This window comes from Schistocerca piceifrons, chromosome 3 (assembly GCF_021461385.2).
Source record: "Schistocerca piceifrons isolate TAMUIC-IGC-003096 chromosome 3, iqSchPice1.1, whole genome shotgun sequence".
Lineage (NCBI taxonomy): Eukaryota > Metazoa > Arthropoda > Insecta > Orthoptera > Acrididae > Schistocerca > Schistocerca piceifrons.
The window spans coordinates 454,205,582-454,212,205 of NC_060140.1; positions in this window are offsets into that span (position 1 = coordinate 454,205,582).

Consider the following 6,624-nt stretch of genomic DNA (forward strand, 5'->3'; position numbering starts at 1 on the left):
AGTGTGTAACCCTAGCTACCGATGACCTCTGTAGTTTGGTTCCATAGGAACTTACTACAAATTTCAATTTTCAAAGCCGGCCGTTGTGGCCGAGCGGTTCTAGGCGCTTCAGTCTGGAACTGCGCGACCGCTACGGTCGCAGGTTCGAATCGTGCCTCGGGCATGGATATGTGTGATGTCCTTAGGTTAGTTATGTTTAAGTAGTTCTAAGTTCTAGGGGACTGATGACCTCAGACGTAGAGTCCCATAGTGCTCAGAGCCATTTGAACCATTTCTTTCACTTTTCAAAACATCATCCTCTAAGTCGCAAGGCGGATGAAAAAGCGTGTTTAGAGTTATCGCGAAGGACGTCACCGAAGATGATTGTGGTGAAAACTGAGAGAACGACATCTGAAAACATTTATGTAGAACTGAATGCCACAGTCGCGATTACTGGAAGCACTAAAACAACACGAAAGGATCTCCATAACCAGGGGACTACAGAGCGCGATGGAATTCCAAAATCACGTATTAGTCATTCACATGCCCACAACAGGAATATGTACTGCCGAAGCAATGAAACTTGAATTGTGAAGCAATGGAAGAAAGTCATTTGGTCGGATCAGTCTTGTTGAACTATGTTTTCAAATTCTTTCTGAGTTTCCGTCCTCAGAGTGAAACTTGGCGAGGGATTCGGTGATGATACTTGCAGCCATATGTGGTATTCTATTCCATGGGACCCAAGGCTACTCTGGAAAATTACTGCCGAAGTCTATAAGACCATTTTGGCTAATAAGGTCCATTCGCCAAAGATGAAGGTTTGTTCCAAGATGACAGACAGTTGACACAGTTCGCATCATCCGAAACGCCGTATAAAGCATGTTTTTGTATTGTGTTTTACATGTTTCTATATTTGTGTTCAGATCGGACTGCGAGCAGACGTGAACCTCTTTCCGCGACTAGTAGCTGGCATCATCTGTGTAATTGAGCACAACTGACAATCAGAATCCAGATTAGACGGTTTATACGTATATGAACGGACTTATCTGGTGTTTCTCAAACGGTAGCATTTCCGGCCGCTAAGTTATAACATTCTGCAGCTATTGGGCTGATCGTTGGACATTTACCCTGGCGTTCCTGTCTTGTCAGCTACTCCAGAAGCTTTATCGGTACTGTAATGTGTAGCAAACACGAATGTCAGAAGTGTGTGTGGCTCCTTCTGCAATATAACCATACCGAATACGTCTCCTTGCATGCTGGATACGTCTCTTTGTGCTATAGCACCTGATTACGAAACTGACTTACAATATGCCCTGCTGAGCAGACGCACAAGCCACGTGCCTTGTCAAACGAGTGTGGCGCAAAATTAAGAAGGACGGGTAACCATATCGGGATCAATTTGCAAACGAAAAGAAAATCTAATCTTTCCATTGGACATTATTGTATTAACGGAAGAGCTAACACCATTCTACAGAAACTTCAGTATGCTTACCAAGAAGTGGAAGAAGTGATCATCGTACTAATGGAGTCGAGGTCAGCAAATATACAGCGGAAGCTGATAGTAATCACACCGCTGAATACCATACACAGGAACTGCTAACTTTACTTCAGCACTGTCAACCCCTACTAAATAAATATTGTGGTGCTATAAATTATTCCTTGTGCAATAGCAACTAACTCTTTCCTATGAATATACTGAATTTCATCACAGGACGTGTGACACCAATATTGAAAAGAATTATATAAATAAGAGCATATTCACAACAGAACTCTTCACTACCAGTGCTTTACAGTATGAAATTTTGAAGCAATCAGTCTTATTTATTAAGATATTATTTCCAAATTGTTTTCGTTACGCAGTTACATGTAAGTAATTAATATCACGAATGATGGCAGTCAGTGTCCCGGCACTTGTTTTCAATTGTTATTACAGTTGCCATTTGTCTGGATGAAGTAGAGAGAACGGTAAAAACTATGGCTGCTATATGTGAAGTTATTACTTAATTACAAAGAAGAATTTCAGAAACTGAATCACTGCTTCAGCTCATGCGCTCTCATATTTTAGCTGCAGTGTCAATTTATGATAGTAAAACAAGTAACTGATAAGTCTAGTTCTCACTTCATAGTTTGATGAAGACCTGTTTTTCGACTAATCCTGATCTTTGTTTAAGAGCTTATGATATCGGCGTGCTAAGCGACCACTGCTGCTACGACGCAGAGACGTATTATCTATAACGTTATTTGTATGTCTATCCTCACATGCAAACAGATATGGATTTCGGACCTCTCTGTGTCCTAAAAGAAATGAAATCCTAAGGGAAATTCTAACCTAAAGCGCATCATTCAACGTATTAGTTCACGTTGATTGTTTCGTCCGTCAGTAGGTAAAAATGGAATCACCATAGGATCACTACTGTCTGTCTCAGGAACCGGTAGAGCTGTGCGTGTGTGTGTGTGTGTGTGTGTGTGTGTGTTGTGTGCGTGTATGTGATTTCGTAAGGGACCAAATTTCTGAGGTCATCAGCCCCTAGTCTTACACACTACTTAAACTAAATTAAACTATCATATGCTAAGAACAACATATACAACCATGCCAGAGGGAGTATTCGAAACTCCGGCGGGTGGAGCCGTGCAGTTCGTGACAAGGCACCTCAAACGGCGCGGGGACTCCGCGCGGCAAAATGTGTTTCAAATGCTGAAGCGGACCTTCATTTGGTGGAGTAAGCTTCTAAGCCAGTGCAGTCTAAAGATACGACCATTTGTGTCACATATTTTGACCCTAATAAATTCACTCACCAGAGTCCAAAGGGTACTTCCCGCAGACACATTATAATGAAAACTAACAAGAAGCAAGATTTTACTGAACAAGCAAAGGAAAAATCCGAAAATTGTTGATTTGTACCCACAGCACACCAAAATTCATTTTCTCATATGTGGTCCCTCTGCGTCACTTCGCGTATCAAGATCCTGTTTCTCATCGACACGCAAACGTATCAACTTGTAGTTTATGTCAAATAGTGAACTCTAAGATCTCTTAGTGGTGTAAGGCATTTAATCTTCTAAGCCTACACAGTGAAAAGGAACAGCCGTCCGTTAAGACCACTTTTTTTTAGGAACTGCTGGAAGGGTCAACTTGAAATTTAGAACAAATACTGAGGTTTACGATCCCGTGGCAGTATAAAAAAATTTAAGCTTCCAAATCAACGCAATCCAAAGATACTGCCGTTGATGTCACTTATTTTAATGCTCCCCAACACACTTATGAATAATTAAGTTTGTAAAGAACGCTCAGAACGCGAGAAATGCTCGTGGTTGGCTGGTTTTTTTAGTTGGTTGCGCAGCTCTGTTTAAATTATTTGCATGTTACATTAAAGGTGTGACAATATCTACCAATTCTGAAGCGATGCTGAACAACCTTCGCAAGATTTAGCACCTATTATGGTTACTTAAAGGAACATACGTACCGCACGTCTTTTACCATATCCAACATTTTCATGTGAAGAAAAGGATGACATCTACCAATTATTTCTTGGTCGTCTAGATCGGTGTCATCCAGCAAACGCTCTATTGTCTCTTACCTTCAACTGAAGTATTCCAGTCTCTTACGTATATTTTTATTAATTTCAGTAATTCATATTTAATATCATACATATAGGTAAAAGTCCATAAAATGTAGTCTGAAGTTATTAAGAAGTAAAAAACTTCGTTTGATTGCATTATATTATTAGTTATCAAACGGTAGCACAGTTACTGTGTGTATGTGTGAGAGAGGTAAGGAGGTAGCTTGAAAATAGAATAAAAAATACTTGTTCGAAACAGGCTGATGTTTCACGTCAATGATTGGAACCTTAGGAATTTCTGTCACGTTATACTTTTTTCCCAACCATACAGATTACATGTATTCTCATCCGAATTTGCCATATACATGAGGAAGAATATGATAAAACTTTCTTTGCTGGCTCCTTCTTCTGAGTAAGGGAGTTGAGACAATTTTTTCGAGCCACCTGTATGTCACTGATGCTAGTTGGTCGTAGACCTTTCTCAGTAGCAGTCTCACACCTTTCTTATCTTCTAGGAACATAATAATGTCTTCATATTCGTTTAAACCAATGAATGTTTCTTGTCAGGGTTTGACGGGCGGCCGATAGTTAATATCGAGTTGAATTGCTTGACTTACGTAGCCAGCTGGCTTTGGTTCTGGATCCTAGCTTCGATATTAGACATTATGTGAATATTTGATGGTGGAGCTGTTAAGAATGAAAGCAAAGGCAACCTCTTTCTTCTCCAGCAGTCCGTCTGATAAGTTTACGAAACCCTTACATAGTTCTGGTTACTGTCACGTAGATTTATTCTCTTGCGATGAATGAAACTTGTCATCCAATGTGGTGACAGTTAAAGAAAAATCGGCTCTCCACTTGTTCATGTCATTAAATGACCGGTTTTCACAAATCGAAGAGGTTAACATCTTCTATTTTCAACGCTAGTCTCCATAAGATATAATCAATTACCTTCTAGCATCAGAGAAAACGTTAGGTAGAAATGCCTAAATGTAAGGAAGGAAATTGTACATCTCCAAGGATGTGAACTATAATTTTTGAAAACATGAAGATTATTTGCTTAGTAATAAACTGTAGTATGCTATAGACAATCCTTTGCAAACACTTTTCCAGCCATTAGTTTCATACAGGAAGTGTTTTTAATAATGTATAAGTGTGCAAAAAATATCACAGCAAGCCACAATAGAAGTTACCTTGAACTTATCCATTACATCGTATGAGGCAAGTTGTTCGTTATTTTGGTGAATAAAGTGAAGTTTCCTTCTCATTTGATGTGTTATATATATTTAATTTCATCTGCTACTTGTGTTCGCCTTATTTTATCAATTTATGTATGCGCGGAGCCGTACATAATAGTGCTAAGGTAATGGAATAATTCTTTTAGCAGTGATGGTACTACTTTTATGTATTCCAGTTTTTATAGGGGAGCCCAGAAAGCATGAAGTGAATTTTAATCCATTATTGAGTGTAAGGTTCTCGTAGTGTAATTCGGTATCAAGAAAACCCTTATAAATATGTTTAGTTTCGTTACGTCTTTTCTAAAGGATAAAAAAATTAATTATTTCACAGATGAAACATTAGCATTGACTAACTGTGCGTATTATTTCGTCACGACTAGTTACTTACGGCAAAGTGATTTTCAAACGAGACATTTTAATTTTCGTAAGAGAATAAACAACCTTAAGTAATCAGTTGGATTAAAAAATGAGTCCAGGTGAATGGAAACAGAAATTGTACTTCGAGCAAACAGCTTAATTACCTAAGGCAAAAGTGGAAAAAATGTCACCTAATGTTCACTTGTTGAATGTATTAGAGAAAAAGACAATGCTCTACACGATATGCCACCTTGGTCGTGTATCAGGCATCGCAAAAAATTTACGCAATCAAATCGCTTACTTTTTCACCAGTTAAGGATTCCTGCTGGAAATATAAACAGTATTTACACAAGATTCCTTGGGTTTAGGACCACAAAAAATATCCTAATTACCATTTCACCGATTTCAGACATCGCCGAGGTCGATAGTTCACTGTAAGGAATCAAGACGAAACTCATGTAACAGCGGAACCGCTCTTGGTGTCATCGTCATCCAGTTCCTGTGAAGTCATCTACATAACAAACCGATAAGAGCAGACGACGAGCTGTAAGTAACACGCAAAATAATTGTCATTTTGGACATCAGTTGTCACCTTACGTAACAAGTTTCATTTGAAATTAAGCTTCCTGTGGTTTATAAAATGAGAATTTAAGGAAACACATTTAAATCGATAATTTTATTAAGCCCAGTAACTGATGAGGAGTTCTTTATTCGTGCACAGACCGATTATTTAACAATATTTGATATGTTATCTTTACAGAAAGGTTTAGTCTATATAGGATTAAATCGTGACTAAAATGCATTTTTGAATGTAACATACTTGTAGCCAGGTTGCCTAGTTACTACCTTAAAGAAATACTGGAACTCTGTGACTCACAAAGGTTTCAATGAATATCAGACAACGTTTCATGCTTTTATGATACATTTTCTGTTTTTCCCACCTGTTTTTAGGATGCAGGTTGGTATCCCCCTTAAATTGCAAAATTTGAGTGAATTTCTCCCAGTGATGAAGTTAAAAAAATTCATGTACATTTTCTCTACATCGCCCTTTCATGTTGTTCAACGCTTAAGATACACAGTATCCTCACTTCAGGCATCGAATTTCAAAGCACTTTTAAGTAATTGTTATACTACGCCTTAGGTAAAGTCCTCGTATATTCCATGGACGTTGACGTTATGTTATGCATTACGTGTCTCGACGATACAGACAATCTTAGTGTAAAAATGTGCAGCCTTATGAAAAGTGTATATACGAAAAGGCCAGACTAAAATATGGTTCATGAAGAAAGGTAGCAACATCTTCAGTGCTAGCAGGTACAAAAGTCTGAATGACTGATTAGTCTACATTTGTATAGTTAGCCAACGTGCCCTTGCTATGTAGGTAAAATGATCGGCTGGAAACAAGAGCAAAGTATAGCCTTTATGCTTCTCAGTGACCTGCAGCATCACTAAATGGAGTCAAGAACACCGCACTCTCTTGAGTGACTTTTTTG